We start from the raw sequence: 11,724 nt of genomic DNA, 5'->3' as shown, positions 1-11,724 counted from the left end.
GATTTCAGTTTGAAGGAACTTCCTTTTCCACTGCAGGCAGAGTATGAACCTTTACAAGGTAACGATTTTGTCTTTGAAAATTGTTGTTACTGAATCATAAAGTTTATCAGCTAGTTTGGATCTGTTTCTCATCACTGGCTATAAAATTCAGCTAACATTAATCTATCACCAGGATCAGCAGTGTTTAGCATAAGCTAAGTCAGATACTGGCTAGCTAATTTAGCCAACGTCGGTAGCCTCGAACCCCGGCCATATTATATCATATAGTTAGCATCAAACTCTGCCCGGACATACTGCTAGTGAACGGCGGTGTCTTGTGTTTTATTAAAAAACCATGCTGAAAAAACCTGTCAACATGTGCTTCTACATCTGCATTGCTTGCTGTTTGTTTAGGGTTTTGGGCTGGGTTTCTGTATAGCACTTTGTGACATCGGCTGATGTAAATTTGTAAATACATTTGATTGATTGACTTTAACAGCCACGGAAACACATACGACCATGTTAATACTATCAAGGTAACATATAATTGTATGGAATTGATTAGAATGTATAAAATCATAATCAATAAATGTGTAGTCCTAGTCAGAATTAGGGTAAAGACAATATGTCTTTATGGTATTTTAAACACAGACTGTCTGAGCTTGGTGCCGACCTGACTAGAGATTTGGGAGAGAACGAGAAGTGCGTCTCAAGGACAAGGTCACTAATCTCTGTCGGCTGGGTAGCAGGACATGTATGTGTGGGCGTGAGAAGTCAGTATAAAATGTATTGTTTTGTATTCTTGACTTAAGAACGTTCCTGTGAATAAACCTTTTTGACTATTTTAGCTGGGCCTCTGTCTGTTTCTTTCGACCAAGATCTTACAAATTCTGGTTTGCAGACTGAGGAATATAATTAAATTGGGTTATGTACCTTAAGAACAAAATTCTCTTATCAATTACATACTAGCAAGTGTCACACCCTGATCTGTTTCACCTGTCCTTGTGATTGTCTCCACCCCCTCCAGGTGTCGCTTATTTTCCCCAGTGTAATTATCCCTGTGTTTCCTGTCTCTCTGTGCCAGTTTGTCTTGTATGTTTGTCAAGTCAACCAACGTGTTTTTTTCCAGTACTCCTTTTTCGCTTCGCTTCTCTTCACTAGTCCTCCCGGGTTCTGACCCTTGCCTGTTTAATGGATTCCATTCCCGCCTGCCTGCCCTTTGGTACCTACTGGTTTTGACCTTTTGCCTGTACACGACCATTCTCTTGCCTATGTAACAGTATAACTTTAAACCGTCCCCTCGCCCCGACCCGGGCGCGAACCAGGGACCCTCTGCACACATCGACAACAGTCACCCACGAAGCAGCGTTACCCATCGCTCCACAAAAGCCACGGCCCTTGCAAAGCAAGGGGCAACACTACTTAAGTCTCAGAGCAAGTGACGTAACTGATTGAAATGCTACTAGCGCGCACCCGCTAACTAGCTAGCCATTTCACATCCGTTACACTCACCCCCCTTTCAACCTCCTCCTTTTTCCGCAGCAACCAGTGATCCGGGTCACGGCACCAATGTAAACTACTTAAGTCTCAGAGCAAGTGACGTAACTGATTGAAATGCTACTAGCGCGCACCCGCTAACTAGCTAGCCATTTCACATCCGTTACACCTACCCCTTTTTGGATTAATAAACACTCCAACCATCTGCCTCCTGTGTCTGCATCTGGGTCTTGCCTTGTGCCCAAGCAAGATTGTTGAGTGAATGCAGGGCCAGGAATACATAGATTAGACAATGGAAATACTGCCAAAAACATCCTGCTCAAAATCCTGGTAGTTCTCCGATTTTTGGGCTATTGTCTTTACTTTTCTTTTTGTCAGTGACTAAAGGAAGACAAGCTACCTAAATGTGACTTATTGGCTAGTACTGACGCAGGACATGTTTTCGAGTTAGGTTTTTAGCCAAAAGCCTTATATTTAAGCATAACAGCTGAAGGTAGGCAGCTTCTTCAGCCTGACTGGCTGTCATTTCAATGCTAGCGTGAGCCACGCTAGCTCGCGATTAGCATGAAGACACTGAAAGCTCACATAAAGCAAGTTTGGCTAGTGACAACCTTGTAAAACCTTTGCTAACATCTACAACATAGCTTTCGAACAGAGTAGACTTTAATGTGCACGTTCACTTCGTTTTTGGAATATTTACATTCCATCAAAGCCTATTAGGGTAAAATAACTTCAGGCATATACCCAGTACTATATATTACTGCTTCAAAGGAATAGGGTCCCCATTCCTTTCGCTTTATTTTCACACAATTGTGTCTTGCAGAAGGGAACCATGAAGAGGAGCTTGGAGTGGGCAAGGGAGAGGCTGATAACGCAGCAGAGAAGACCTGATTCATCAAGTATCATAGCTAATTCTGGTGATTCGCACTTGGTTGGCATGCACAACACGGCAAGGTATGCAGCATTAAGCCTAATCAAATATCCAATGTTATTCAAACGTGTATCCCAATCTACAGTTAAGCAACATTTAATGTCAGTTGTGTGTTAATGTTATGAACTACAAACAATCTATGGTTCTTGGAGTCAATGACTCAATTGAAAGTGACTACAATTATACATTATTTTAAAACCACTGTGCCAGTAAAGATGACAAAAGTAATCTGCTCATGTTTCTGTTTACATTTTTCAATCCGACACTCTTGTTAATGTTTGACGTCAGGAAAAACGTCTTCAGCCACCGTAGGATGGAGAGCAGCTGGTTTTAGACTGCAGCGTCTGTGTGGGTGTACCAGGAAAGGACGTTAGAAGTTAGGTCCCAATGATATCGAAGCTTCTTACCATCTCCACTGCAGCCCAGTCGATATCGATTTAAAATCTGGAACAAATAGATATCATGTAGCACATGGTAGCAAAAATTCACTGGACCAACTCCAGTTTGCCTATTCTCCCAACAAATGTCAATTATACATTTTACATAAGTCAGAGTGTGTTTTCATTTATAACTCTGCTTTCAACATCATCTTGACTCACAAACTGGTTTGCAGACTCAGGCCTCTGGGTGTAAACCCTGTAATAACAAATTAGATTTTTTACATTATCACAAGAATGTGTATCCCCAGAATGGACCCAACACCTAAACATGCTGACAACACTACCATGATACACCTGATCCCCAGTGATCATGAAGGAGCTGTGGGACCTGACACGATGGTGATAGGACAACAGCCTCAGCGTAATCAAAACAAAGTAGATGGTGAGACTTAATGACCATTCTCCCATCTACTGTACATTGACATGGAGTTGATCAGCAGCTTCAAGTTCCTGGGCACCCTGACATCCTTTTCTGCCCTCAGTCACTTCACTCAAAGTCCCACCAGTGCTTCTCCACTTTCCTCGTCAACTTGCTGCACCACGACCTATGTACCAACTACAGAGTCTGTTTTTATTGCCATAACACATGTAAATGGAATGGCCATATTTACTGTAATATTTATGGTAACATTGCACATATTGTAACATAGTCCCTTGACATACATGACTTAACTGCTGTTCATAATGCTCAGTTTACCCACTAAGAAATCATACATTTATTGAAATATTAAAGCTGCATTATGTATTACTGTGTCAAATTGACTCTGGTTGGTTGTAATGTTTTCTTAAACTTTCACGGCACACCTTTTTTGTTGTTGCTGATGGACAATCCTGTCGGAAACTTTCATAATACCAATCCTTTAGGGACACATCACCAATTAACATTGGCTGCAGTATTCCAAACTTACTTGGTAGTCATGCAATAAACATTTAGGATAATTCCCCTTTAATGAATTCCCTTTAAATCAAATTGTATTTGTCACATGCACCGAATACAACAGGTGCAGTATACCTTACAGTGAAATGCTTATTTACAAGCCCTTAACCAACAATGCAGTTTAAAAAAAAAACTAAAGTAACAAATAATTAAAGAACAGCAGTAAAATAACAATAGCGAGGCTATATACAGGGGGTACTGGTATAGAGTCAATGTGCAGGGGCACCGGTTAGTCGAGGTAATATATACATGTAGGTAGAGATATTAAAGTGACTATGCACCGATAATAACAGAGTAGCATCAAATAAGTCTGGGTAGCCATTTGATTAGATGTTCAGTAGTCTTATGGCTTGGGTTAAAATCTGTTTAGAAGCCTCTTGGACCTAGACTTGGCGCTCCGGTACCGCTTGCCGTGCTGTAGCAGAGAGAACTGTAGCTGTGGCTCCACTGGCAATCCCAGCCTAGGAATGCTGAAGCCCCCGAAGTGAAAATGAAAACCTTCTCCAGGGTTAAAGGGTATGTGTTTCCCCCTGAAAAAAGGGAAGGGGGGGACATTAAAGTCCGTAAGTAACACTTATTGGAGAACACGATACTCTTAAGTGAAAATAGTTTGGGATTTAATTTATCTAATACATTCTTAGGGGGCCCATGAAAGAATAAGGCTATGAAATGCTGTCCCACAGTTGTGAGAGTGATTAGCTGACATATTTTACTGATGTGGACCCTGTTACTTCAATAATCATGGTTTTACATCTAACCTTCCACCTCCAGCGGCCAGTCGCTCCAGAAACATATGACTCTGCTCTCTATTGCTCTTTGATTGGTACCAGGTGGGGAACGCTCTGCTTTGAAGAGAGAAGCTATATCTTTGGCCAAAAGAGGCTTCTCAGCGTAGATGAAAAACTCTCTGAAGAGGTTTCATGTAAGGCAGGAGACCTAGACACTCCATACCCTATTTGAATCTATAAAGTTAAAAAAAAGTCACAATGAATTTGCCCTAAAGATTTTAACTAAACTCATGAGATTCCTTAGATATATGGAAACTCACTGCTCAAGAGCATCCCGTAGCCTGCTTTCTAAGTAGAACTTTGTGGCTGACTCCACCAGGGCATCCCTCTCCTCCAATGTACGAACGTATCGCACTGACCCAACATGACCAGTTGTTCGGAGGCCTCCATGACCTCTTCCTGTGCCTCATCAACAGTTTGTGCTAACTGGATCTTAGATAGTTCAATAACAGTGTTTTGGGACAAATTAGCAAAACAATATACTGATTATCACTACTCTTAAAAAAGATTGACTGCCAACAAAAGGAAACCAAATCCATGTGGAAAAGTATTCATAAGCAACTACAACACTAGTATATTTTCAAACTTAGTGCAATTTAACAGTAACATTGTCACGACTCCCGTCTAAGTCTGTCCCTCTCCTTGTTCGGGCTGCGTTCGGCGGTCGATGTCACCGGTCTTCTAGCCATCACCCCTCCACCTTTCATTTTCCATTTGTTTTGTCATGTTTTCCCGCACACCGGGTTTATATCCCCTCATTACTCTACGTGTATATTATCCTCTGTTCCCCCCATGTCTGAGTGTGGTATTGTTCGGTCGTTACGTGTGTGACGCTTAAGGCTGGTTTTGCGGCGTGTAACGGCGTTCCTCTCTCTCTTCATAAGAAGAGGAGGAGTAGTGATCGAGCCAAGGCGCAGCGGGTTGTGAAAACATGATGAGTTTTATTTAAAGACAAAACGAAACAAACTATACTTGAATAAACTAACAAAATAACAAAAACGAAAATAGACAGACTAGTACGACGAACTGACATAACACACGCACAACGAACGAACAAGTACTTACTACAAAAACGCACGAACAAACCGAAACAATCCCGTATGGTGTAACATCGACACAGACACAGGAGACAATCACCCACAAACAAACAGTGAGAACACCCTACCTAAATATGACTCTTAATTAGAGGAGAACGCAAAACACCTGCCTCTAATTAAGAGCCATACCAGGCAACCAAAACCAACATAGAAACAGATAACATAGACTGCCCACCCAAAACACATGCCCTGACCTAAACACATACAAAAACAACATAAAACAGGTCAGGACCGTTACACGGCGGGTATTATTGTAACCCGGGGTTTTGTATTTTGTACCAGTTTGTGTATTTGTGAGCATTACTTTCTTTCCTTTGGGCCGGAGTGTTGTGACACAGTTTCGTCCGGCTGTTTTCCTATGCCTGATTAAAGTGTGCCTGTTCACTCATCTCTGCTCTCCTGCACCTGACTTCTTTCGACCAGTTGCGCACACGCTGACAAACATAACATCCATCACAGTATAAAATGACTTAACTTCTCCAACTTCTCTCTGAAGTCATATTCCGGTTGTTGTAGGCCACACACTTGCCTGTATAGCCTCTCTGAAAAAAATTGTGGCTCTACACCCCCATGTACCAGACAGACAGCAATCATGCGGCTCACCTGCTTGTATACGCCATTATAGAATGCTGTCACACAGAAGGCAAACAGTAAATAAAGGACATTACATAACATACAAAAATCAAATGTCACACATATTGCCATAAACAAACGTGTCTTTGTTGGTGTAAAAGTGTAACTCACCTTGAGAGTTGCAAGAAAGGCATTTTTGCCAATCAGGTCCCTCAAATATTGCAGAGGAATGGATGGCACACATTAGCACCCGGAGAAATTCTCGAGGGACCACTCTCATCAGCTGCCCCTTTTCCGTCAGCATCCATAAAAACCATGTCTATTTTTGCCTCCGGATTAAAGCGGGTTCTCTTAAATCCTCTCATTGCACAATCATAAACGTTGTCCCTGATCACGTTAATTTGGTTGGCATCAGGGGCAAAAGCAGAGTCAACCTTGCTGCTCATTAACTTCAGCAGTGTTTGCAGGTCAACACTAAAAAAGAGACATTCAGAATAACAAAGCTCAGATACTTCCCACAATTCATCTGTAATAACAAGACATTGAATTATTTACAGGGATGACTTACTCATTGTCATCATCACCAACATCAACAGACAAGTGTGGTGAAGGTGGATGATAAGCCTCAGGGAATGGTGGAGGGGAGGCCACAGGAAGTGATGCAGAAGTTGGGGGTGCACAGGAATAGGTGCTGCCACAAGTGTAGCCTCGTAGAAGTAGTCTGTCATAGAAGTAGTCTGTAAAAGGTCATTTAAAGGCTTATACGTTTCAAAAACATGGAGAAAGCAATAAAGCTGTCAAACATGAGGTGATTGCGTTCTGAAAATGATTTACTGAAAAAATGTAGCCGCATGCATCACTCACTATAGAATGTAATCAATGTGTAGGTCAAGAAGACATTTTAAGGATGCATGTAGCGCTAATATTTTCAATATGTATTACATTCAACAAGCAGAACGTTTTTTCTCCTTCATGGTCCGTCCTGACTCGGGAGGGAACGCCATATCTGGAGACAGCATTCATGAAGCAATCCATTACAGAACTGCTGCGATTGTTTCTGGACGCACGGAGAAACACAACGAGGCAACTGTACCCATCAATGCCACCATGTATGACTATCCTCCACCAAAATCAGAAAATACAGCACTGGTTGATACAAAAGATGAAGACACATTAAACATACAAACATCACCATCCTCCTTTACCACTTAGACGCTGCATCAGGTTCCTACAGTATATAACAAAAGCAGCAGACCAAATACTAAATTAACATCCAAAATCTGGAACAAAGTTAATGAACAATGTAACGCGGATCACAACTATAAGTACTTCCGTTAGCCCTCTCAAGGCTACAACAAGGGTTTGTTCGAGACTGTTTCCTGCAGCAGAAGACGTGTGATTACAATATCTACTTCAATTGGAAAAATAACCACGTTTATCTTGAAGAGTCAAGAGGACAGACTCTCCTGTTGTTCACACTTAGGCACAAATACTTTGCGCCAACTGTTTTTGCCTCCGTATGTCCTCAATATAAGCATGTTTGTTAATTTCATGATGCAGATAGTCTAATCAATCACAGAAGTAGCAGAAACACAATAAAACTATTATTATTCACATGAGTGACATATGGTATCAAGGGCCATTGCTTGCTAAACTGAACTGTTAGTTGTTGATGAACAAGTTGTTGATGAACAATTTGCGATGTTACAACTTCTCACCAGTGATATAGATAATTGTGTCTATCACAAAGATACATCTACCTTATCAGTTTGTGGTTTCCATCAAGGTGCCATAACGAGATTGGTCCAGCAACACGGTATGACCTTCTATGCAGCCTCTGCGACATGGTTCTGAGGGCAGACGCCCTCGGGTTAACACGAAGCATGCTGTCCCTCTCTGCGTCTCTGCACCCTGTCGTAGCTGAATCAGAATTAGTTAGGTAACATAGATAAATAAGATGTTTTATTTACTTTCATAATATGCAGAATATCAGAAAGGGAGAAGGGCTCCACTATTTCTGTACTCTAGTCACTCCCTTCTTTTCCCATTGGGGGGAGGAATATGGCAGTGTCTGGAATCATTGTATTACGGAGCCCTTAATTGTGCTCGAACAGCCTCCGGTCCAAGTTTGTCGTTCCCAGCCACCAAATCCTAAATATTTTCTTTCAGAGCCAAGTCTGACATGTCAGAATATAACGGTGCATGTGACAGATTGAAGTGTCTGGGGGAAAAAAGAGTAACAATGGCCAGGGATGAGGTAATGTATATCATCATAGTCATTTTAAAGTCCTGTCTTGATTGTAGTCATTCTAAATGGTTTGAATGGTAAGAAACTGGAAACCATGCATCTAAGGTCTTTGTAGTTTATAGCATTACTCCCAAGCACAACTGACCTTAGACGACATTTGACTGTCGATCGGGACACATGTAGAACGTCTGCCATCTAAGACACACTGAAAGCACAGAACATCAGAAACCTCAGTTACTCTTGAGTGATGGCATAACAAGGTGCACCTCTAGCTCCTCTCCAAGTCCGAGGAGCCCGGTAACCAGAACTGGCTGTAACAATAATACAACACTGTGTTTAGGCTACTTAATGTATTGTGAAACAGTCCACCCTCCTCATTCCAAAAACACTTTTAAATTAAAGTAACTGTCACAAATTGTGGCCAAGTACCATTTTTATAATATTAGATTTTAAAGCCAAGACATAAATAGAAATGTTGACCAAGAACGAATAGAATGGGCAGCAGGAGACTAAAGAGTGAAAAAAAACAGTAAGCCCAACCACACCCACTACAATGCTTGTTGTGCATGCCAGCCAGAGGTACGAATCTCCTAAATGAACTGAGACACTTGATCAACTAGGTCATCTGCTGAAGCAACATTTATCAGCCTCCCCCTTGCCCACTCAAAGCTCTTCTGCATGGTTTCCATTCTGCAAGACGACAGTTTTGTGAAAATAGAGACCATGGATGGGACTGCGATTCCTGTTCAAACAGTGCCATAGTACTAACGTTAACGTTCCTGGTTTATGTCTGAAGTTGTTAATTATGCTTAGATGAAGTATTAATACTTTAAAGGGTATTCAAAAGTATTATCTGTGCTGTAGGAAAGCTGATATGTTGTAGATATTAGCAAAGTTTTTACTGTGTTGTCCTAGGTCAAATGTGCTTTGTATATGTTTTCATGCTGATTGCGAGCTAGCACAGCTAAGGGTATGTAGCATTGAAATTATAGCTAGCCAGCCAGCCTGCCTGAAGTTTTAGACCTTCAGTTGTTGTTTTTCCTAAAAATATAAAATCATGTTTGACGTCCGTACTCCTTGACAATAAGTCACTTTTATGTAGGTAGCAGGGCTGTAAAAATATTACAAGACGGTGCCGTTCACTGCGGCTATGGCCAGAGTGTGCGGCTAAGGAACGTTAGCAAGCTAACTAGTAACTAAGTTAGCCATTTAAATACCAGTATTCATTAAAACAAAATATATATATATACTACATAAATTAGCTACATATAAAATACTCCCTTGGCCTAATCAGACTTACAATATTAGCAACACATAGGCCTAAGTTACTTGCACTGCTGTCGCAGTGTCTGAGCCTCCAACATAGCTGTGTAGCCATACACATATCTGTCCTCTGTGTTAGCTAGCTGATCAACTTTATGATTAAGTAATAATAGTATTTAAAACTAATCAACCTTGTTAACGTGGACTGAAGGGCATCAAATCCAGGATTTTCGGAGAGCAGAAGCCGAGTGCAGTCATTTAGAGTCTGTTTGCAGCGGATAAGTAAGGTTCTTCTCGTCATCTTCAATTGTGGTGTTGTCATGCCTTGACCTTAGAGAGTCTTTTTATTTCTCTCTTTGGTTAGGTCAGGGTGTGATTTGGGTGGGCATTCTAGTTTTCTATTTCTTTGTTGGCCGGGTATGGTTCCCAATCAGAGGCAGCTGTCTATCATTGTCTCTGATTGGGAATCATACTTAGGCAGCCTTTTCCCACCTGTGTTTGTGGGTAATTATTTATTTTCGGTGAGTGTTTGTGTGCGTCACGGTTGCGTCACGTTCTGATTCTGTTTACCTGTTTTTTTTTGTGAAAGGTTTCACGTCGATTAAAGATGTGGAATTACATGCACGCTGCGCCTTGGCTCATTTATGATAGGGAGTTTGAAGACAGCAAACGTGACATGTGTTGTTGCATCACACTTACTGTACACCGATTAATGAAATCTGATTGAAAGGAGGAGCTAGGGAAATTGGCTGGAAAATGTGCATGTTAAAGAATGCGTTAAGTTAGCGTGTGTAGGTGTAGTTAGCAGCTGTCGGCATTAATTTGATGTGTGCAGGACCACTTATTTAGCACGTTGGACTGCCTGCAAGCAGGCTTATTTGATGCATGTAGGCATTAACTTAGTGCATGAAGACATTAACTTAATACGTGAACGTGTTAATTTAGCACCTGCTTACTTTACACACGTAGGATTAAAAAGATTGGTTTATGACCCAAACGGTGTTCCATATGTTAGGCCTCTGGTGTTCATCAGCAACCACCTTCTCCACGTGACTTCCAGCAAAGACAAGGATCCGGGTCACGGCACCAGTGTAACAGATGTTAATCATACTCTCCTTGCATTGTGTTTTGTTCAAAGAAATCACTCCAGCCAGTGGTCCCAGTTGAACGTTAATTATTATCTGCAGTTAAATAGGAAGCAGCACGTTAGTTGTGTAGGGCTTAATGATGTTGATGGTTGTCAATTGTAAAATCTGTAGCATTAAATCAACTGTGTTAGCAGTGGGCTTATGTGACCATTACATCGGTGCACGCTAGCTAACGCACTTATATACAGCAATCAAATACCAAAGCACACCCCAGAAAGCCCTTCAATCCCTAACAGGTACTATATACATGTATAAATCAGCAATGTACAGCAAACTTGTACACATTGTAAAATATAAAAATAGAATACAGTTTTCAGAACGTGACCTACCCCTTGCATCACATGTTCATACCGGGGAGACCTGACATTAGCGATCTCCCCCTATCTGCAAGCGGGGCCAATAACAACATGCCTTATTGTCATCGGAATTGAACCAATCAATAATAATGCTTGAACATTAAATACACATTTCTTTAGAGGCAAGTGGAAACATAACCAACCCTGTTACATAGAGTTAAGTGACTATGCATAGATAATAAACAGAGAGTAGCAGGAGCATAACGAGGGGGTGGGAGGACAATGCAAATAGTCTGGGTAGCCATTTGTGGCTGGAGTCTTTGACAATTTTTAGGGCCTTCCTCTGACACTGCCTGGTATAGAGGTCCTGGATGGCAGGAGTCTTGGCCCCAGTGATGTACTGGGCCGTACGCACTACCCTCTGTAGTGCCTTGTGGTCGGAGGCCGATCAGTTGTCATACCAGGCAGTGATACAACCAGTCAGGATGCTCTTGATGGTGCAGCTGTATAACTTTTTGAGGATCTGA

General features: G+C 41.5%; 1 long non-coding RNA gene across 9 annotated transcripts; it reads right to left on the bottom strand.

Annotated features, from left to right (window-relative positions):
- Nucleotides 1-1,155: 1,155 nt before the first annotated feature.
- On the bottom strand, nucleotides 1,156-11,273 carry LOC129855692 (uncharacterized). 9 transcript variants are annotated; one of them, XR_008759541.1, is made up of 10 exons: nucleotides 9,945-10,307; nucleotides 8,636-8,695; nucleotides 7,185-8,463; nucleotides 6,811-6,979; nucleotides 6,414-6,716; nucleotides 6,273-6,298; nucleotides 4,833-5,004; nucleotides 4,543-4,746; nucleotides 1,646-4,314; nucleotides 1,156-1,248 (listed from the first exon to the last, which is right to left on the bottom strand). It is a non-coding gene; the product is annotated as an uncharacterized LOC129855692 (long non-coding RNA). The 9 variants fall into 9 exon arrangements; XR_008759540.1 differs by lacking the exons at nucleotides 4,543-4,746; nucleotides 4,833-5,004 and adding an exon at nucleotides 11,231-11,273 and having other exon boundaries at nucleotides 9,945-10,934; XR_008759544.1 differs by lacking the exon at nucleotides 4,833-5,004 and having other exon boundaries at nucleotides 9,945-10,306.
- Between the last annotated feature and the right edge of the window lie 451 nt (nucleotides 11,274-11,724).

Source organism: Salvelinus fontinalis, chromosome 5 (assembly GCF_029448725.1).
Source record: "Salvelinus fontinalis isolate EN_2023a chromosome 5, ASM2944872v1, whole genome shotgun sequence".
NCBI lineage: Eukaryota > Metazoa > Chordata > Actinopteri > Salmoniformes > Salmonidae > Salvelinus > Salvelinus fontinalis.
The sequence above is the reverse complement of the archived record's forward strand: the minus strand, read 5'-3'. Positions and strand labels throughout refer to the sequence as shown.